Source organism: Equus asinus, chromosome 30 (genome assembly GCF_041296235.1).
Source record: "Equus asinus isolate D_3611 breed Donkey chromosome 30, EquAss-T2T_v2, whole genome shotgun sequence".
Lineage (NCBI taxonomy): Eukaryota > Metazoa > Chordata > Mammalia > Perissodactyla > Equidae > Equus > Equus asinus.
In genome coordinates this window covers 182,906-206,275 of record NC_091819.1, presented here as the reverse complement: position 1 = coordinate 206,275, position 23,370 = coordinate 182,906, and the positions used below count along the sequence as shown (strand labels likewise).

Here is a 23,370-nt window from a genome sequence, read left to right as displayed (position 1 = left end):
CCCATCAGACACATGCTGGGCCTGTGCCCTCAGGCCCTGAATTCCCTTCTTTGCCTGCCCCTGAGTGCTCAGGGCAGCGAGGTGACCCTGGGCGGTGAGGATGTCATGGGGAGGGGCCCTCGTGAGGGAGCCATCGGGTCCTACCCAGGGCAAGGTGGCCCCCAGAGAGAGCTGGGCAACGCCAGGAATGAGGCCACAAGGCAGCCTCCAAGGGCCACTTCCACCCTCAGGAAGAGGCAAGCTGGGAGTTCTCCCGGGACCCTCTGCCCATGCCCACCATTCTGAGGACATCAGCCCTCCATGTGGTCTTACGCCTTTCTCTCCTTGGAAGACAGGAGACGCAGGATGGCATGGGGCAGAGAGCAGACCGAGACGGTATGGAATCCCAGCTCTGCCGCTTGCTGGTTGTGTGACCTTTTATTTATTTAGTATCTTGGAACCCTCATTTCCTCATAGGCAAATGGTAATTAGAAGACCTGTTTCTTTGGGCATACCATGTGTTCAATGAATGCTTGTTGAATGAATGAATGCATATCCGTTTCCTTTCTTTGAGGGGTTAGGAGTGGGATAGCCAGCCCCATCTCCAGGTTGAATTCCAGCATCTGCGGCTGAACGGGTCCTTGGGTGACATTTCCTTCACTCCCAGCCTCTAATCCGTCCCAGGAACACACTTAAACAAGCTCCCAAAACGGAACCGTGGGTAATGCATTCCCGTGCCTTGGCCATGAGGAAATCCTCTAACCTCACTTTGCCCTCCCCACCCATCCCGATGGCTCGTCGTTGGCTCTTTCTGCAGCGGGGACTAGGAATGCTGTGTACTCTTGGGTCGAGAGTCAGGACATCTGGATTCTAGTTCCAGCTCTACCATCAACCCCATGTGACCTGGAGAAATGGAAGCCAGTGCTTGCCGAGCCTCCTCGGAGCTCTGGCCACCGTGCTGAGGGTCTGCGCATCGCCTGCCTTGTTTCTCACAAGTCTGTGGAGTGGTGATGGGCTTTTAGTGGCGACTCTCTGTTTTACAAGGGAGAAACCTGAGGCTCAGAGAAGTTAAGGAACTTGCTCCAAATCACACAGCTTTTTACGTGCTGAGTTCCAGTCTCTGCCTCCATAGTCTCTTTCCATGTTCTATGCTGACGGCTCTAGGGGCCTCAGTTTCCCGACCTGTAAAATGAAGGCACTGGACTCAGCGCTCTGGAAGGTCCCTTCCAGCTTTGGCATTTTGTCACTACCTGCTCAAGGCCCCTGGAAGGATCTTAGGAAATTGTGCTCAGAGTCCCGGCTTGGCTTCCCAGCCCTCCTGTCCTGTTTATCCTTCCCCGGCTCCCCTCACCGTCCTCTCCTCTGCGTGTCTCCCCGGAGCGGGCCAGCTCCATGTGCCGTGTCCTGCAGAGTGGGCTGTGGGAACTGCGTCCGGCCCCAGATCCCGGGGCCCGAGCCCCACTGCCTGTCCACACTCCCTCTCTGCAGGGCTCCGGCCAGCCCGAGGCAGGACCGTTTGCTTTTCTGCGTCTGAACGCAGATGGCTCCTGGTGGTGGGGTGGGGTTGGGTGCACTTGCTTCCAAGCCGGGAATTCTCCTCAGCAGGCTGTCTCCATTCCGAAAGTGCACAGCCTGGAGTTCCCCCAGCTGACATTCCTGACACACATCCTCCATGGCCTCACCCCACCCGGCTCCCCGCAGTGGAGACAACTCTGACTTCAGATTTCTGCGTGGTTCCCTCAGCCTGTGGCTCAGGCACCAGCCCTTCCCCTTCCTGGCCCTCTCCACCCCGTCTCTCAGTGGGGATGCCACCCACCCCATCTCCCAGTGGGGCTGCTTTCACAACCCTGTGTCCAGGCTTCCAAGGCTCCCGTTGCCTGTTTCTCCTCTTTCTTGGCTGTGACCAGATTTCTGGAAGGGACTGTTTCCATTGCTTGGCTAGTGAGGCTCTCACACTTGTTGGTCCAGGTTGAGGAGCAATGTTTTCTTGGATTCCTGAGCCCAGAAGCAGCTGCATTCTCCAGCTCGTGTCAGGTGTGGTAGGGGTTGCATGGCCAGGGGAAGTACCCTGGGCTCAGAGTAGGAGTGACCCAGGGCGACACTGTGACCATCACCACCAGAGCATAACCAACAGCCACATCATCATTTGGGCCTTTCCTGTTTACCAGGCCCCATGATGAATGGTTTATGGACATTAACAATTTAATCCCTACCATGATTTCTGTGAGGTAGGCATTATTACTTCAACTTTCAGACTGGAGTCACGGTTAAGAAATTTGCTAGCCAGATGAGTAGAAGGTGGATGCAGGATTAGAACCCAGCCTGGCCGACTTCACAGTCAGTGGACAGGCTTCTCCATCAAGGTCTGTACCTCACACTCAGACCTGGGCACCCTTGATGACCAGCTCCTCTTCAGAGTGGGTAGGAAGTAGGGACTCAGCAGGTGCACGTGGCGGATGGTCACTACATGCTTCCTGGCCAGCTGAGTGGGGGGGTGGAGCCCATGTGATCAAAGCAGTTCCCTTCAATGGCAGAGGGAGTGTCCAGGGCCATTTCCCCTTCTCTGGGTTGACCTGAACGTCGTCGCCCATGTGCTTTGTGACCCAGGGTGAATCCCTGGCCCTTTGGACGTTGATGGTACCCAATGGAGAAAATGAAGATGTCATTCAGAGGGCCGTAGAATTGTAAACCAATAGAGGCAGGAGGCTCGACCTTCAAAAGTGTTGCTGCAGCCCAAGGAGTAGGAGCTGCCTCAAGTTGCCTGGGGTTTTGTTTACTCTGAGACAGACAGCCTCGCTCCCAGAGTCGTGAATTCAGGAACATTCCATCTACCCGTTGGTGGGCGCGCCTGGCACAAGCCATGTGCCTGGGAGTGGGTGTTGGCCTCATCAGTGGTGCTCACGGTGCCTCACTCCCTGCCATGTGGGGCAGACGGCGCCTCCGACTCGCCATCCTTTGCTCTGCTCCTGCTGGCCCTCCTCACCAGGGTTTGGCTCTTGGCCTGGGAGGTTGGTAGCCAAGGGCTCACCTTCTGACCTCTGACATCCCAGCCCTCCCTTCCCCCACACTTGCTAACTTGTGAAATCATAGCCGCGTAGATGATCAGAGCCAGGAAGAATCTCCGACCAACTGTCTCGTTTTAAAGAGGAGAAGCTGAGAGCCAGGGAGGAGGAAGTGACTTGCCTGAGGTGACAGATGGCAGGGTGGGGAAAGCCATGTTGGACTGCCTGCCTTGTCTACAAGAGCCAGGAAATATTAATTTAACAAGCATTTATTGTCTTCTCCGTATAATCACACTGTCTTCACCTGGGTGTAAGCACACACACACACACACACACGCATGCACCCACACCACACGCATGCACCCACATGCACGCACTCCCCCCGCGACGTGCTGTTAGGAGCCTCCCTTCGGCGCCCCCCTGGCTCTCTACCCCTCTCCCCACTCCCGTCAGAGCCCCTGCTCCAGATCTCCCCCTGTCGTCTCACCTCTTTAGGGGCTGAGGGCTGCTGTGACGGTGGGAGAGTCTAGACTTTCCGCATCTTCTCCCTCCCACAAGGGCTGGGCAGACAGCTTCAGCACTTACAGCTGAGGCCTTGGCTATTTACCTGAGTCGCCCTCACCAAGCCTCAGTTTCCTCATTTTGCAAATGGGGTTAAGACCACATTAAGCTTAGCGCCTGGCATGCAGTCAGCAAACAACATATTGGCTATTATTCATTATTGTGAGTGGGACCGTCATTCTTCTTGAAGGCGTGGTTCTCTGGAGGACTTCCCACCTGGCCTGGAGGGTCTCAGGCTCCACAATCTTTCCAAGATGGCACCCTCCCCCCAATCCGGCAGGCTAGGAGTCCCCATGGAGGTCTGTCCCTACCCCGGCCCCATCCATTGTCAGCCAAGCCCCTGGCATTTCACGGATCTCAGCTCTGCCTGTTGCAAGTTATAAATAACCCACGGCCATCTGTTCTACGAAGCCCCGATGCTGAGACCAAAAGCAGAAGCGTCCTGGATCCCTGTCTGCATCCCTCCCCATCTTCCTCTGCTCCTCACGGGGTTTGTATTTTCTCTGCCTTAGAATTTAAGGCTCTTTCCTTTTGTGCCTCTCCCCTCAACCCCAAGCCTGTGTGGACTCCCCATCACAGCAGATGTTGAGAAAATCTCTGGGGAGCAGTTCTCTCGGAAGGAAGTGCCCATTTAGAGAAATTGCACAGAAGCGGTATGCTCCCTCCTTTGCCCCTGGCCCGGCTGGCCGGCAGCTGCGAGGCGGGTGGAATGTGCTCAGAGAACCCGAGGGATGGTGAGGCAGGCACTGCCCACAGCGAAGGCGCTCAGAGGCAGTGGCTTTCTGAGTCCCTGGCACTGAGCAAGGCCTCGACCTTGTTGGGACATAAAGTGAGAACCCTTGGGACCTGTCTTCGTTGTCGTTTCCACTCCCTGAAAACACTCCTCGTAAGTCCTGTGTGCCTCAGCCCCGCTCAACCTGCGGAGTGACACTCTGGCTACTCTGGGTGGCTATATGCTATAGACCGAAGGCTCTTGTCCCCCAAGTTTGTATGTTGAGGCCCTGACCCCCAGTGTGATAGCATTTGGAGACGGGGCCTTGGGGAGGTGATTAGGGTTAGATGAGGTCATGAGCGGGGCCCTCGTGATGGGATTAGTGACCTCATGAGAAGAGACCCCAGAGGGCGTGCTTCCTCTCTATGTGCATGCACCCAGGAGAGGCAGCGAGAACTGAACAAGGAGGTGGCTGTCTGCAAGCTAGGAGGAGAGTCCTCACCGGAACCCTACATGCTGGCACCCTGACCGTGGGCTTCTAGCCTGGAGAACGGGGAGAAAATACATTTCTGCTGTTTAAGCTGCCCAGGCTGTGATTTTTTCTTATGGCAGCCCAAGCTGACTAATACACTATATGAACAGAACAGCCAGGGCATTCTCTCTTCTCAGGAAGAGCACCAGCAGGGCTTCCTGTAGGCAGTATTGATGGTGTTCTGCTCCTTATGAACCTAGTTCAGAGGCAGCCATGTTTTTCCATCAAGAGATGTGATCAGAAATCCATATGAATGTGAAACATATAAAGTTTTCAATGTTGTATCAAATTTAACTAAATAGAAAGCAGCATTTGTAAGTTATAAGGTATAGGGGGCTGGACCTGTGGCCGAGTGGTTAAGTTCGGGCACTCCGCTTCAGCGACCCAGGGTTTCACTGGTTCGGATCCTGGGCGCACACCTAGCACCACTCATCAGGCCACGTTGAGGCGGCGTCCCACACAGCAGAGCCAGAAGGACCTACAACTGGAACATACAACTGTGTACAGGGGGCTTTGGGGAGAAGAAGGAAAAAAAAAGAAAGAAGATGGGCAACAGATGATAGCTCAGGTGCCAACCTTTAAAAAAAAGTTAAAAGATATAAAAATAACAATTCAGCAAACGCTCATCTCCCCATCATCCAGCTGAAGAAGGGGAGCCTGCAGCACTGCCTCCACGTGCGTCTCTGAGCTCTCCGTCCCTCCAGGGGACTCCCAGGGGACTTTGTGCTTAGAATTCTCCCTGCTTTTCCGTACAGTTTTATCACATTTCTATCCCTAAATGGCATACTGTTTGATTTTACATGTTTCTGAATATTTTACCCATGGAATCACAGTGAGCGTCTTCTTTCATGACTAGCTGCCTTTCACCTGTGTTGCCTGTGCTGCAATTCCATTTTCTTTTAGTCATGGTGCAGAATCCATTGTGTGAATGTACTGTGGCTTATTTGTCAATCCTGTGGCGTGGGGAAAGTATTTTTCCTCAGTTTGGGAGTACTGGATGCCACGCTGCCCTGAATCTTCTTGGTGCCTCCTGATGCATATGTAAGAGAGCTGCTCTGGGGTACATCCAGACAGGTGGAATTGCTGGCTCGTAGAGTGTGTGCATCCCAGACTTTGCTAGATGATGTAACAATTGTTTCCCAAGGTGATTGCACCATTTACACTTCACTAATGGTGACATTGTCAGACTTAAAATGTTTTTGTTTATCTGGAGGGAACAAAACGACATCTCCTGTTGTTAAAATTTGTATATCCATGATGAGTAGTGGTGTTGAGCATTTTTTCATATATTTATTGGCCATTCAGATCTCCTCATTTGTGAAATTCCTGTTCAAGTATTTTGCCCATGTTTCTATTAGTTTGTCATTTTCCTGTTGATTGTTGGAGTTTCTCATATGTTCTCAGGAGCCGTCCTTTGTCAGACGTAAATATCTTCTCCCACTTTGCTTGGCCTGTTCACTCCCTTAAGATGTCTTCTTGGCTCTTCTTTTACTGTGAATGCTTTTTGCTCCTGTTTAAGAAATCTTTGCCTACTGCAAGGTCATGAGGATGCTCTTTTCTGTTTTCTTCCAGAAGTTTTGTTGTCTTGCCTTTTGCATTAGGTCTAGGTGTCTGGAACTGAGCTTTGTACGTGGTGAGGCTGCTGGTCACCTCCGTGGCAAAGCTGTCTGTCTTCTGGGGAGCAGGCCTCTGGGGTCCGTGCTGAGGAACACGACAGGGTCCTCTGCTGTGAAAGCTGTGCGGAGTCTGCAACTGTTGTAGGAGCTTTGAGGTCCTTGGAGGCAAAGGCTTCCAGGGTCCTCCAAACAGCAGGCCGCTGGGTGGTGATGGCCTCGCTGAGTGGCTGACAGTGAAGCCCTGCCCCCCTTCTTTGTTCCTAACCGCCTCCTCACATGCCAGCTGAGCCAGTCTCCCAGTGATCTCTGAGCTGTTCTCTGTGCTCATGCCGCTGTGCTGCTGCAGGCTCTTAGTGGGGCTCTTGAGCCCACCCAGGGGCATTTGTGTTTGTGGATATAGCTGTCTGTTGTTTTTCGTGTGGGGACAAATGCTGCTCTCTCTTACTCTGCCATCTTGCTGATGTCACTCCAAAGTTATTTTTGCTGTTTATAAAGTTCTAAATTTGCACTTGTTTTCGGCACTTTAAAGACATCATTCCATTGTCTTCTGGCTTCCATGATTTCTGCTGAGAAGTTCACCGATAGGATTATAGTTGCTCCTTTGCAACAATGTGTGGTTTATAGATAATCTTGAGTCTGTGGCTCCATTTTGGAATATTCTAGGATTTGGAATACTTCTATTTGAAGCATCTCTTCAAATACTTCATCTGTCTTTCCTTCCTCTCTTTCTGGCACTCCAGCTACATGTATATTGGTATTTTAACTACGTACTGTGTCTTACACATTTTCCACTCTTTTTGGGGGCTTGTATTTTAATCTGAATATTTTCTATTGATTCATCTTCCAGTTTACCAATCTTCTCTTTTGCTTTGTCTAATCTGCTGATAAACTCATCAAATGAATTCTCTGCGTTATTGTTTTTTTCAGTCCTAGGATTTCCATTCAATTCTTTTTGAAAGATTCTAGTCCTCTGCTGAAATATGCTATCCTTGAGTGTATTTTCTTAAATACCTTCATGATAGTTATTTTAAAGTATGAATCTGAGAAATAAAAAATCTGAATGGCCTGTGGGTCTGGGTTTTCTTTTTTGGAGAGGGCATCTTTTTTCCCTCTTGGTTCAACCTTTTGTGTGTTGTCAATTTTTGATTGATTGCTGGATATTGTTTCTGAGAAACTGGAGAAGCTCTCTATGATGTTAACTTCCTCCAGTTGGGGAGTGGATAAATTATGATCAGACTAACTTGATCCTTCTGTGTTACCTTTACTTGTAGGATATGGTTCTCATGGTGTCTAAACTGAAAGCCTGGTGCCATGAACTCTAATTTCATCTCCCCTGATTCATAAGCATTGGCCAAATTTCTACTTGGTTTCGTGAAGTATTGCCTTACATGTGCACAAATGAGGCAAATGCCCTGATGGGAAATTGTCTTTAGAACGTTGGGTTCAACTGAGTACATTTTCCTTTTCTTTGGATCTTGACCCTTTGAGTCCTGGCTGCCAGCTCTGTGCCTTTGAACAGTTTTATGCAGCTTTTAAAGTTATTAGTGTGAGGGATAATCTGATACCAATTATTTTTTCATAAGTAGAAACAAAAGTCCCCCCAGACTAAAAATTCAGTGAGAGTAGGGGCCTGTTTCTCTTGCTCATCACTGTGTCCCCATTTCTAGAGCGGCGGCTGGAACATGGTGGGTGCTGCATGAATGGGACAGCCCAGTCCTCGGCTTCTCCACGGGTCCCAGTGGAGATCTGATTTGCCCCCTCACTGCAGGTGGACCTCAAGATCTGGACGGATGCTGCACCTGAAGCACTATGGTGATTCCTAGGACTTGATTGGAGTTGCATTGAATCTACAGATTAACTTTGAGGAGAACTAACATCCTTATAATTTTGGAGAGAATTGACATCTTTATAATTTTGTGTATTCCAAACCATAAATAGGATGTCTCTCTCCATTTATTTAACTCACTGAGAAAGGCAACATAATACAAGATTAAGAGTGCGGATTCTATAGCCAAACTGCCTGAGTTCAAATCCCAGCTCTGTCAGTAGATCTGTAACTTTGTGAGAGTTTCTGGTTCCCTTGCATGTAGATGCAATGATTATAATAACATAGGAGTGGTTGTGAGGATTTAGTAGGTTAATAATTGTAAAGCAGGAGAACCACTTGACATGTAGTGGGTTCTGTACGAGTGTTTGTTACATGAAACGATAATTCTCCATTAACGTTTTTTGATAAAGTTTTAAATATTTCTTCATAAAAATCTTGCAATATTTTGTTATATATATTGCTAGTTACTTTATATTTTCAGTGATGATAGTTTTAAAGGTTACATTCTTTGTGTGTTTTTGCTGGTTCATGGAAATAAAATTAAGTGAAATTGAATTTTTGGTTCAGTAACCTTACAAAATGCTTCTATTTACTCTAATCATTTATCTGTGGATTCCTTAGGATTTGCCACATAGATAATCTTATCATCTGTGAAAAAATGACAATTTTGATTCCTCCATATCAATTCTTATAACTTCTCTCCCTCTCTTCCTTTTCTCCTTTCCTTCCTGCTGTGTCTTGCTTAGAACTTCTGGGTCAGTGGGTGACGATGCACATTCTCTTCTTGTTCCTGATCTTGTAGGAGGATTTCAAGGATTTGCCATTAAGCATAATGTTTGCTGTGAGGTTTTAAAAGCTGTCTTTTATCAATTTCCTTCTGCTTCTAGTTTGCTAAGAGTTTTTGTCATGAATGGATATTTAATCAAATGCTTTCCAGCAGCAAGTGAGATGATTTTTCTCCTTTAATCTGTTAATGTGGTGAATTACGTTAATTGATCTAAAAAAAAGATAAAGCAACTTTCCTTCATAGAATAAACCCATCTCAGTCAAGATGTACATGCTTGTCTGTTGCTGTGTCTAGTTTGCTGATATTTTCTTTAGATTTCACATGTATATTCATGAGTAGAATGATCTGTAAAATTCTGTTCTCATTTTTTAAATCTTATTTTGTTATCAAGGTGATTCTAGGCTCATAAAATGAGTTGAGGATTTTTCCTTTTTTATACTTCTGGAAGAGGTTTTATAAGATTGGAATGGATCTTTGGTAGAACCATTGACTCACTTTCTTTGACAGTTTATTGGTTCAAAGATTATTCAGATGATTTCTTCTTGAGTTAGTTTTGGTAAATTATGTTTTTTAGAAAATTTTCCATAACATCTAAAGTTTCAAGTTTTTGGCACAACATTTTTCTTTCTTTTTTTTTAAAAGATTTTTATTTTTTTCATTTTTCTCCCCAAAGCCCCCCGGTATATAGTTGCATATTCTTCATTGTGGGTCCTTCCAGTTGTGGCATGTGGGATGCTGCCTCAGCGTGGCTTGATGAGCAGTGCCATGTCCACACCCAGGATTTGAACCAATGAAATATGGGGCTGCCTGTAGCAGAGTGCACGAATTTAACCACTTGGCCATGGGGCCAACCCCACATTTTTCTTAATACCATCTTGTTATCTCTTAAAAGTCCTTGTAGTCCATGTAATTCTGTCTCCCCTTTTAAGTCTTAATATTTTTGAGTTGTGTCTTCTCTTTTGTACTTGATAATTCTTGCTAGAGTTTTATTAATTTTATTAGACTTTTCAAAACACTAACTTTTGACATTGTAGACCCCTCTATCATTTTCTGTTTTATTTATTCTGGTTCTTATCTTTATTCTTTTCTTCCTTATACTTTCTTTGACTTTAGTCTGTTGTTCTTTCTTGAATTTCTCAAGTTGAATGCGTTATCACTGATTTTCAGTCAATTTTCTTTTCTTTTTGCTGAGAAAGATTCTCCCAGAGCTAACATTTGTGCCAATATTCCTCTATTTTGTATGTGGGTTGCAGCCACAACATGGCCACTGATGAGTGGTGTAGGTCCATGCCTGCGAGAGTTGGTTTTATTTTCTAATGTAAGTGTTAAGACTATGATTTACTATATGCTGCATATAAGACACACATTTCAGACCTAAAGACACTCAGAAACTGAAAATGAAGGGATAGAAAAAGATACTCCATGAAATGGAAATGAAAACTAAAGCAGGGGTAGCAATACTTATATCAGACAAAATAGACTTTAAAACAGAAACTGTAACGAGAGACAAAGGACACTACAGAATAATAAAGGGAACAATCCAACAAGAGGATATCACACTTGTAACTATCTATGCACCCAACATAGGAGCACCTAAATATAAAAAGCAATTATTAACAGACACAAAAGGAGAAATAGACAGTAACACAATAATAGTAGGGGACTTTAACACTCCACTTACACCAATGGATAGATCATTCAAACAGAAGATCAATAAGGAAACACAGGCCTTAAATGACACATTAGACCAGATGGAATTAGCAGATATATACAGAACATTCCATCTAAAATCACAGAATACGCATTCTTTTCAAATACATATGGAACATTCTCCAGGATTAATCACATATTAGGCCACAAAACAAGTCTCAATAATTTTAAGAAGACTGAAATAATACCAAGCATCTTTTCTGACTGCAACAGTATGAAACTAGAAATCAACCGCAGGAAGGAAATCAGAAAAGCCACAAATACATGGAGATTAAACAAAATGCAACTGAACAATGATTGGATCCATGAAGAAATCAAAGGAGAAGCCACAAATACCACAAGACAAATGAAAATGAAAATATGACATGCCAAAATCTGTGGGATACAGCAAAAGCAGTTCTGATAGGGAAGTTTATAGCAATACAGGCCTACCTCAACAAACAAGAAAAACCTCAAGTAAACAGCCGAACAGTGCACCTAAAGAAACTGGAAAAAGAAGAACAAACAAAACCCCAAATCAGTAGAAGGAAGAAAATAATAAAAATCCCAGCAGAAAGAAATGAAATAGAGACTGAAAAAAAAAAATAGAAAAAATCAATGAAACCAAGAGCTGGTTCTTTGAAAAGATAAACAAAATGGACAAACCTAGGCACGCTAAGAAAAAAATGAGAGAAGGCTCAAATAAATAAATCAGAAATGAAAGAGGAGAAATTACAACAGACACCTCAGAAATACAAAAGATTATAAGAGAATACTATGAAAAGCTATATGCGAACAAATTGGATAATCTAGAAGAAATGGATAAATTTTTAGAATCATACAACCTTCCAAAACTGAATCAGGAAGAAATAAAGAATTTGGATAGACTGATCACTGGCGAGGAGATCAAAACAGCAATCAAAAGCTGCCCAAAAAATAAAAGTCCAGGACCCGACGGCTTCCCTGGTGAATTCTACCAAACATTCAAAGACTTAATAGCTATCCTTCTCAAACTATTCCAAAAAATTGAAGAGGAGGGAAACTTCCTATCTCATTCTACGAAGCCAACATTATCCTGATACCAAAACCAGACAAGGACAACACAAAAAAAGAAAATTACAGGTCACTATCACTGATGAACACTGATGCAAAAATCCTCAACAAAATACTAGAAAGTTGAATACAACAATACATTAAAAAGACCATACACCATGATCAAGTGGGATTTATTCCATGGATGCAGGGATGGTTCAACATCTGCAAATCAATCAATGTGATACACCACATTAACAAAATGAAAATAAAAATTACGTGATCATCTCAATAGATGCAGAGAAAGCATTTGACAAGAGACAGCATTAATTTATGATAAAAATGGAATAAAATGGATATAGAAGGAAAGCACCTGAACTTATAATAAAGGCCATGTATGACGAGCCCACAGCTAATATCATTCTCAATGGAGAAAAACTGACAGCTATCCCTCTAAGAACAGGAACCAGACAAGAGTGCCCACTTTCACCACTCTTATTTAACATAGTATTGGAAGTCCTAGTCAGAGCAATCAGGCAAGAAAAAGAAATAAAAGGGATCCATATTGGAAAAGAAGATGTGAAACTGTCACTATTTGCAGATGACATGATTTTATATATAGAAAACCCTGAGGAATCTACCAAAAAAGTTTTAGAAATAATAAATGAATACAGTCAAGTTGCAGGATACAAAATCAACATGCAACAATCAGTTGCATTTCTTTACACTAATAACAAAGTAGCAGAAAGAAAAATTAAGAATACAATCCCATTCACAATTGCAACAAAAAGAATAAAATACCTAGGAATACACTTAACCAAAGAGGTGAAAGATCTGTACACTGAAAACTACAAAACATTGTTGAAAGAAATTGAAGAAAACACAAAGAAATGGAAGGATATTTCATGCTCTTGGATTGGAAGAATTAACATACTTAAAATGTCCATACTTCCTAAAGCAATCTACAGATTCAAGCAATCCCTATCAAAGTTCCAACAACATTTTTCACAGAACTAGAACAAAGGATCCTAAAATTTGTATGGAACAACAAAAGACATCAAATAGCCAAAGGAACCCTGAGAAAAAAGAACAAAGCTGGAGGTATCACACTCCCTGATTTCAAAATATACTATGAAGCTATAGTAATCACAACAGTGTGGTCCTGGCACAGAAAACAAACACAGAGATCAATGGAACAGAATTGATAGCCCAGAAATAAATCCACTCATCTATTGACAGCCTATTTTTGACAAGAGAACCAAGAACGTACAATGGAGAAAGGAAAGTCTCTTCAGTAAAAGGTATTGAGAAAACTGGACAGCCACATGCAAAAGAATGAAAGTAGATTATCTTACACCATACACAAAAATTAACTCAAAATGGATTAAAGACTTGAATGTAAGACCTGAAACCATGAAACTTCTAGAAGAAAACATAGGCAGTATGCTTTTTGACATCGGTCGTAGTAGCATATTTTCAAGTACCATGTCTGACCCGGCAAGGGAAACAATAGAAAAAATAAACAATGGGACTACATCAAACTAAAAAGCTTCTGCACAGCAAAGGAAACCATCAACAAAATGAAAAGACAACCTAACAATTGGGAGAAGATATTTGCAGACCATATATCTGATAAAGGGTTAATATCCAAAATATGTAAAGAACTCATACATCTCAATAACAAAAAGACTAACAACCCAACTGAAAAATAGGTAAAAGATCTGAACAGACATTTCTCTAAAGAAGACACACAGATGGCCCACAGTCACCGTGAAAACATGTTCAACATCATTAACTATCAGGAAAATGCAAATCAAAACTACAATGAGATATCACCTCACACCCGTCAGAATGGCTATAATTAACAAGACAGGAAGCAACAAGTGTTGGAGAGGATGTGGAGAGAAAGAAATCCTCATACACTACTGGTGGGAGTGCAACCTGGTGCAACCACTATGGAAAACAGTATGGAGACTCCTCAAAAAATTAAGAATAGAACTACCATATGATCCAGCTATTCCACTGCTGGGTATTTATCCAAAGGACTTGAAAACACAAATGCATAAAGATACATGCACCCCTATGTTCACTGCAGCATTATTCACAATAGCCAAGACTTGGAAGCAGCCTAGTTGCCCATCAAGAGACGAATGGATAAAGAAGATGTGGTATATATATACACAACAGAATACAACTCAGCCATAAGAAACGATGAAATCTGGCCATTTGTGACAACATGGATGGACCTTCAGGGTATTGTGCTGAGTGAAATAAGTCAGAGGGAGAAAGTCAAATACCCTATGATCTCACTCATAAGTAGAACACAAAAACGACGACAAACGACCATGTAGAGACAGAGATTGGATTGGTGGTTACCAGAGGGGAAGAGGGGAGGGAGGAGGGTGGTAGGGGTGATCAGGCACGTGGGTGTGGCGGTGGATTGCAGTTAGTCTTCGTGTGTTGAACATGATGTACTCTACGCAGGAATCGAAATATGATATACACCCGAAACTTATATAATGTTATAAACTAATGTTACTGCAATAGAAAAGACTATGATTTCCCTCTAATGTACCGCTTTAATTGTATTTCACAAGTTTGACATGTAGTGTTACTGTTTTTAAGCTTTTGTAAGTATTTTAAATTTCCATTACCATGTGCTCTTTAAACTGTGAGTTATTTAATGTTTTTATATCTCTTTCTTTCATGAATATTTTCACTAAGTATGACAATTCTAGGAATACAGTTATTTTTTCTTTAGCACATTAAAGATATTATTCTACTGTCCTCTGGCTTTCACTATTGATAAAAAAGCTGTCAATCTAATTGTCCTTTACTTGTAGGTTATATATCTTTTCTCTCTGACTGCTTTTAATATCTTTTCTTTCTTTTACATTTTTATTATTTTTTAAAATAAAAATTCAGTTTATTCTTCTGTTTACAACACAGTACACGAGAATTTGCAAAGCGTTTCACAGCATAGATTTCACTTCCAGCTCCTTGTAATGTTCATTTCTTTGGCTGAGAGGAGAGACCGGATGGGAGAGGCAAGTAGGGCTCAGGCAACTAAAACCAGGTTGGGGGTGGGGATGCTAAGGTCATCCTCACACGGATGGGCATAGCCGGCTGTTAGTCACAAGCTGATTTTCTGTGACTGTTAGCTGGAAGCCTGGGAGCACCAGTTCTGGAGCTCCCGCTGTCCCGGGTTCAGTCATCCCAACCACACAGCAGCACCTTCTGGCGGTCACCTGTGGTGTCTTGCTGGATGTGGTAGGACACAGACTTGCTGTACTTTCTCATGAATTCAGACCTAATTTTCAACATGTCCACTTCACTGTGGGAGGCCGTGATTCTAATCAGGACCTTATCACGTGACCACTTGCCCTTCGTGGAGTCGTATAGTCAGTCGGCAAAATACGGGGGCTTATTCTGAATACACTGGACCAGGTCCAGGGAAGCATTCTCCAGGTGTCCTTTGACCTCCTTCTGGACGCTGCCTAACACGTCATAGGGCTGTGGCTCTTGTACCTTTCAAGTACTTTCTGGAGATGACACACACTCTGCCTGGTCATGATGCTGGTCCATTTGGGAACATCAGTTCCTTTCCTTTCTCTCCAGCATCGTGGGGATCCTGAGCATCTTGGTCACTCAGTTCTTAATCAATGACAGAGCCTTCCTCTGCTCTTCTGCGCTGTGTGAGGGCAGCCGTCAGCTTGCGGGAGTCACCAGATGTATCAGAAACAATGTCCTTCTCAGATCAGTCTTGTACCTTTCCTTGTGGGCTCTGTTAGTTCCCTGAAGCTCCTGGTTGGTCCTTGAGCAGGATCTCAGTGAGGGGTCCTCATCAGTCCCCAGCCCCTTCATGGACGCTTTCAGCTCGGAAGCGTCACACCGAGTGGGTATTTTCAGTAGGCCCCCGATCACCATCTCCAGGCGGCCAAGTCTGAACTCAGCACTGATGCAAGTCCTCTCCTGGTCCTTCTCTGGGGGGTGAAGGCAGCGTTCTGCCTCTGTTTGTTGCTGCAGTGGGTCAAAATGTTGACAATGGTGACCTCACCCACACCTTTGGTCTTGATGACGGTTTCAGTGTTCAGAGCATCCTGCTCAGCATCAACTTGGTGTGCATGTTGACTGACGTGTGTGCACTTGGGAGTGTAGAGAGATCCCCTCTGAGTTGAGCTTGCACAGAATTTCATGAGCAGCAGACATTTTGAAAGGAGCTGGGCCAAGCACAGAGAGCTGCGAGTGTCCCCAGATGTGGAGCTTTATCTTTTTTTAATTGTAAACATTCTGAAAGTTTCCCCATGATGTGTTCTAGGTGTGGGCTACTTTTTATTCATACTGCTTGTGATTAACTGGGCTTCCCAATTTAGTGGACTGTTATCTGTTATCTAGTCTTCAGTTCTGAGAAAGTTCCAGCATTTAACTCTTCAAATATTGCCCTTCTTTCTGTCATGTCTTCTGGAATTCCCATTCAATCTTTCTTTCATGCTTTCCATCTCTTTGTCTCTCAGAACTGCATTCTGGGTAATTTCTTCAGATCTGCCTTCCAGCACAGTAATTCTCTCTGCAGCTTTGTCTCATCAGCTGTTAAACTTCATTTCAAAAACATTTTTTAAATTGGGAAAATGTAACTCAATTCAGAAAAGGGCAAAAATATAAATGTACAGCTTAACAATTAATTATGAAACAAATACCAATATGTTTTATTCCTTTATGTTTACATTTATACTTATTATACATATTTTTCCTAATAATACCAAAATAGAAGCTTTGCAAATATAATTCGGCCATTGCAAGGTTTCTCAACCTTGGCACGATTGACATCTTGGGCCAGATAAATCTTTGTTGTGGGGGCTGGGGTGCCCTGACCCAACATCAAGGTCATAAACCCTATTGTTGATATGGACCCTCAAATAGCAATGCACTCTGGGACAGTCCTGTGCAGTGTAGGATGTTCAGCAGCATCTCTGGTCTCTACCCACCAGATGCCAGGAGCACACACATCCCCCCCACCCCCAGTTGTGACAACCAAAAACGTGCCTGGGCTGTGAACTCCTACACTCTCTACTGTTTCCCTGTGGGACCTCACTCATGGTGTCCTGTTTCCTTGTGGTTTATGATTTTTTTTCACCCTGAGCTCACGTTTCTTAGAGCTGTATCTGTGGGATTCCCCGAGGCCCAGGGGAAGGTGCTTTCCTCCGGGATGGTTTTTCATTTGCCACTGCCAGGCATTGGATGGCACTGCTGGCTCAGGATCACAAAAATGCACAGTCTTGGCTTTAGATTGTTTGAACGATTGAGATGGTGTGAATTTGGGTGGCAAACCTGCGCCAGGCCAGCTGGTAGTTGTTGCTTCAAGAGAGATGTTTTCCTCCCTTCTGTTCAGCGCCAGGTTCGAGGTAGGAAAGTTGGGCTCAGATTTATTTCGAATTCACCCTTGTCATGAATTGCGGCCTTCGGGTTCTAGGTTATGGATAACGCTGAGAGTAACTCTTCTACTAGACTCCTCCCGTTGATGCACCCTCTGTGTCTCGCACGGTTTGTGAAAACTGCAGCTCATTGTAAATGCTGACGTCAGAGCGAGGCTGGTCCCCCGGGCTCCTGCCCTCTCATGATTTTAAGCTTCTGAGTGTACCTTTAATCTTCACCAGTCTATTGATGCATTTAAAATTTTGTCCAGTATTTTTGGTTGTCTTGAGTGAGAGGATCAATCAGTAAACTACTCTGTGATGCATTAGAAACTGAAGTCCATAACTTTTAAAAATTAATAACAAGAGGGAAGGGAGCTGAACAAATTTATGGATTTTTTACAGAAACACAAAAGCAGTACAAAATCAGCTGAATTAACATCACTTATTCAAAAGTGCCCTGGTATAGGCCTCTGTTAGATGCGTCAGTTTTGAGGATACGGATGGAGCTGCAATGACAGGACAGCGTGAACGAAGGGAGCGGTGGGGATTCAGCCGTGAGGCCTCTCCTGCTGGCCCAGCTGTTTCACAAGAAGAAGAAAACGGACCCAAACGTTGCCCGGGGTTAGGCCTCACCACAGACACTTCAGGTTCTGGGATTTGTCCAGTGCTTTCTAGAATCCTGGGAAAATGAAGTCTTCTTGGTGAACATAATTCACTTTCCCGTCACACGTTCCCAGGAGATGAAGCCCCACCGAGGGGGCTGATGCTCGGAGAGTTGGATACATCCTGCGTTTACACAACGTGGAGGAGCTGCTGAGGCCAGACTGCTGAGGTGGCAGGATGGCTCCCCACTCAGTCTTTCTTCTTCACCTCGTCATTTCTTTTCTCTCTTTTTTTCTTTTCTTTTTTTTTTTGAAGAAGATTGGCTGTGATTTGGCTTATCCCCAAAGCCCCAGTACATAGTCATATATCCTAGTTGTAGGTCATTCTAGATATTCTGTGTGGGAGGCCACCTCAGCATGGCTTCATGAGCGATGCTACGTCTGCGCCCAGGATCCCAACCAACGAACCCTGGGCCACCAAAGTGGGACACGCGAACTTAACCACTTGGCCACGGGGCCATTCCCTCACCATTTCTAATTTGTGAGATGAGAGTAATGCTAGAAACTATACCACAGGTTTGTCGTGAGGCATGAATGGATCACACATAAGACAGCACTGCCTGGAGCACATAAGCACTCAACGGATGGGAACTTCAGAAATGTAAAAAATACACAACTTACAGCAAGATCCAAACTTAACAAAATCTGAGAATTTCTTCTCAAATATGACGTCAGGTCCATCAAACAGGACTGCATTTCTTTACAGTTGGCGATTTGGTTGTGCTCAGAGCAGTCAAGCTATAAGTGAAGGCAGGTTCCCCTGGTCAGTCACTTGGTCCATGCGTCCAGCTTAAGCTCGTCACGAGCACCTCCTCCACTGAGGCGGCCGCCGCGCTTCCCTCTCGAGATCAGCGTGTTTGCGACTCTTGTCACATCAGTAAGACATGAGCCTCCCGAGGTCCGATGAGGTGGTTCCCTCAAAGCCTTTCATTTCCCGTGGTGGTGAAGCAGGTCCGTGAATCTTTCCAAGTTTCCACAACTTCACCACCAACAGCATCAACGCCTCCATCCTCCGCTCCATCCTCCTCCAAACTTTCAGGAAACCGACAATAGTTACAGCACAAGAACAAAGAGAATTCATAGGTTGGGGACTTTCTCCCGGGATCATGTAGGAGTGTGATGTGCAAAGTGCACGGTACACACTCGTGCAACAGGTGATGCCACACCGACTCCTCCTGCGGAGAGAACTGCCGAGCCCGCTCGCCCTCTCTGTTCCTCTGTGCATCCGGGTCTCCTGTGGAGAGCTCAGGTTCTGCACATTCGTACCACACTCTTTTGACAGCGTCTTCCTGGAAGGCTGAGGGCTGGCTTTGTCAGACGTCCCTGGTGGACTGTCAGGGCCAGGGAGCCACGGTCCCTCCCTGGGCTCATGCAGAAAGGTACCCTGATGAGTATGCATCTTGCTTTAAGTTTCCGTACTTTTTACTTGTTTTCTTTGTTTAACTTAACATTTGTGGCGCAGGAATTATTTTAGGTGCTTTCTGTGAAACTCATTCAGCCGGGAAGGTGACAGGCAGCCTCAGCCGCACCTGGCTTTTCTGGATAGGCAGGAGCACAGGGAAAGCCAGGAGCCAGACCCAGACGAGCCTCTGCCTCCGGCCACGCCCCTGCCTTGTGTCCACGCCTCCACTGGGGGCTCCACTCTCCGCTCATTGCTCCTCATCTGAGGCAGAAGCCTAGAAGTCATCCTCGACCTCCTGCCCCACTCCCCACCCCATCCCTTCCTGGTCACTCACGGCCTCTCCCTCACTGGCTTCTCTCTCTCATAGCGCTTTGACTGTAGTTGATCTGTCACCACCTGTCTTCCTGTCCATCTTCCCCTCTTAGCACTGGGACCGTCTTTGATCTCTGAATACCTGGTGCCACTGCAGGCCCTCAAAAGATGTTAGCAGAATGAATGAATGAATGAATGAAGTCCTATCCTTTCTATGTAAGAATTTCTTGAGTTAATCCTTCTATCTCCACTCCCCCTTAGGTGCCCAGCGTAGAGTCTTACTCTTCCTACCAGAACTCTCACAGGAACCACCTACCTGATGTTCCTTTTCTCCATTCGCCCCATCCCACCTGCTTTCCTCATTGCCCCAAGCATCAGCTCTCTAAAGGGTTGCTTCTCACTGCCCTTGGGATGAATTCAAGCCTTCATCTCTTGCCTCTGTTTCTGCTGAGCCCTATGGCTAACCACTGTCTAGTGGTGTATGCCACGTGCATGTGTGTTCAGGCCCCAGTGTCTTTGCATGTCTTCCTAGAATGCTACCCACTTTGCTCTGCCTGACTACCTCCTGCCCACCCTTTGAAACCCAGTGCAAATGTGCTTCCTCGTGAAGCCTCCTGGGGCCCTACAGCCTCCCCTGTTCAGAGGATTAGAGCTCTCTGAGCATTTGTCGACTGGCTGTCATTGTTGGCTCACACATCTACAGCCTCATCTCCCCCTACCCACTAGATGGAGTCCCTTAAAATCCTGAGCTTGCAATGGCTTCATTTTTTTTTAATCAAGGAAGGTGTATTCACATACTGCTTGTGTAACAAAAACTAATTCAAAAAATGCGGCCGCTGTTGTGTCTTTCTGTTTACATTGTACACTGACCCCACCCCCACCCCGTTTGGTGCTGGCCGTGAGTAACTGAAACGTGATCAGAGAATGCTGGTAAATATGCAAATGTCCTTTCAGGAGGGGTGGGCTTTTTGCCTTTTCACGCTGGAATGCATGTTGTTTCCGACAGTGCTGGGGGCCTGGGATGCGGAGGACAAGGCCAGCTGCTCCAGGAGATGAGGGGCCCCAACTCAGCCCTGCCCCTCAGCCCATCTTCCCCGCCCCACGCTGGCAGGTGGAAGCTGGGGTTTTGAAGCTGAGTCTCTTGCACTGAGTCCTGGATGGAGGACGACAGATGGGGCCACACAGCTCCGCTGCTCAGACCGCGGGGACAGGTGGAGGCTCCGGGGCCAGAGTGTGAATGCTGGCGATTCATGCGTGGTGCAGGCCGGCGCAGTGCCCAGCTCAGGACCAGCGACAGCTGGGCAGCACATGGGCAGGGGAGGGAGCAGGGCACGGGGTGGGGCGGGAGCGTGGGTTCAGCCACGGGCGTGGGGGGAGGAACGGGAGGGCAGAGGACACGGGAGGAATGAGGGGGAACTCCACCTGCCCCCGCCCCAGGCTGGGGCGGGAGTGAGGTCAGAGGTCCCGAGCCGACCCCAATGGCTTAGGAAGCTGGAGGGTAAGTGGACACGACGTGAGGGAAGAGAGCTCCTTGTCTGCCCCTTCGCCCTCCTCCCCACCCCCAGCTGTCCTCCACCTAGCCCTGCAGAGGCATTTGGGCCATCCCGGCAGCTGTGCCAGTGCTTGGCTGGGTCAGGGCCCGGGCAGGGAGAGAAGCAGCTGCCGCCCCTCCCCGTGCGGACGAGGGTGACCAGGTTGGGGACGGCTCAGCACATGGCAAGACGCTCCACGCTCTTCCGTGCAGAGCTCCACCGGCCGACTGTGCCCTCACGGTCCCTTTTGAGCGAAGCGATGGAGGGAGAGCTGTGGAGCCATGACAGTAATTAGTAGCAGCGTCGCCTGAGCCCTTGCCACCTGCCCGAGGCTGCTGATCTGTGAGACGTCACTGGGTCCCCCCACAGCCCGCCACGAAAGCATTACAACTTCTATTTTACACGTGAGAAAACAGGCTTCTTGGTTGAGAAAAGTGCCCACAGTCAGACCCTGAGATGGGACAGAGTGAGATCTGACACAAATTTGTTTGACACTAGAGACCCAGCTCCTAACCTCTGAGGAGGACTGGATTAGCACGATCCCCAGCTGGAAGCCAGCAGCCCCCATCGGCAGAAGTAACGAGAGTGGGGTGGGCCTGAGTGAGCCTTTCTCTCTGTCAGGATGGACCCGCTAGATGAGGTGGGGGGAGTAAAGGAAGCGGGAAAATCCTTTTTTTCTGGGGATTTCTCTAAATAGGAGCACTGCCATCCCTTTGGGCTGATTTAGGAGACTTTACCTGGAAAAACCAGAACAAAGCCCTGTGGGTTGGGCGCCAGGAGACCAGAGTCCATCCGTCCCTCTGGGTGGCCTCCGTAGGCACTGCCACCCTTGGTCTCTCACTCTCCAGGTGGGTGCGGCCAAGCCTCAGAAGGAGGGGTGGGGCAGGGCAGGGTCGGTCTCCCTCTGGTCTGGTCCCTTGCGAGGTGGAGCATCCCGCCTGGAGCCCTGTGCAGAGCACCTGCCAGTTGGCCTAAAGCTGAGTGCAGACATGCTTCTCCCAACCCCGTATCCACCACAGAGCGGCCAGGAGGGCGGGAGCTCCAGAGCAGCCGGCCCTTTCCAGATCCTCACCCGCCCAGGCCTCCGTCTGGCCAGCAGGGGGACCTCGAGCCTCAGGCAACGGCCTGAGCTGGGTGGCTCCCTCCGGCCCTGGATTCCACCACTGAGCAGACCCACAGGCCTCCCTAGGCCTCAGTTTCCTGCTCTGCGAAATGGGAAAACAATTACACTTCCTTCATCTGCAATGCTGGGGGTGTTGGTGAGAGCTAACGCTGAAGTGTGTGGACCTGGACCTTCTTGTCGTCGTGCTGTATTATTCTGAACGCCCGGCCTTCCATAAACGTTTCTGGAGCTCTGTTATGTGCCAGGAGCTGTTGTGAGCCCTGGATGAAGTCCGTCCAACTCTGGGGCCAGAACAGTGGTTGAAACAGAAACCTCTGCGTGTCCCACCCACCTGACCAGCCAGACAGAGCGGGCGGCCTTAGCTTCGGTGGACGCCTCTAGCAAGCTCCTGTCTCTTCCTCTGGCCTGGAATTTGGGACTTTGGGTGGGCCCCGGGAGGGGCAGGGAGGCTCGGCTGCAGCCCGGCGCTCGCTCCGACGTCAGGAAAGTGCACCTGGTGAGGGACCTCTTGCAGCCCTCTGCTCCCCGTGACTGGGCCTTGGGTTCAGGGCAGAGGGGTGAGGCAGATGTGACGGGATTAATGTCACTCACACTGAGCGTTCTGCTTATGGTCAGGGAATTGGGGCTGGGCTAAGGCTGGAGCTGAGAGAAGGGGCTCGAGCTTGTCGCCAAGCCCGAGCCGTCTAGTCACCTCTCCGTTCTTTTCCCAGGAATGCGGCCCCGGTCGGTTCCTCCTGTGATGGGGTTGTGGCTGGTGGCCTGTTGCCTCCATCCCTTCTGGGCGGGGCTTCCATCGACAGTCACTGTGAAGACCTGGGTGTGGTGGGCTCTCTGACAGGCTCCTGGGGGTCCGCGTGGAGGAGAGTGGACCCTCCACCTGTTAGCTTTCCGCCTCGCTCCTTCCAAGGAGCCTCTGGCTTCAGGCCTAGCCTCACCGGGGCCACAGTCCACAAAGCACCTAATTAGGAGTTCAGAGTGACAGGTGACTGTTCACATTGCTTGTGCTGCTTCTCCAGTTCCGTTTGTCTCGTTCTCTTAGGTGGACTGCAGACGGTCTGAGAAGGGCTGCTTGTGATGTGGTGCAAAGAACCCTGGGCTGGGAGTCAGAGACCTGAGTTCATATCTCAGTTCCAGCTCTGGCGGTTCCAGGCCTCTCTCTGAGCCTTGGCGTTTTACTCTGTTAAAGG

General features: G+C 47.1%; 1 pseudogene; it reads right to left on the bottom strand.

Moving 5' to 3' along the window:
- Positions 1–9,546: 9,546 nt before the first annotated feature.
- On the bottom strand, positions 9,547–23,215 carry LOC139042565 (annexin A2 pseudogene; annotated as a pseudogene).
- Between the last annotated feature and the right edge of the window lie 155 nt (positions 23,216–23,370).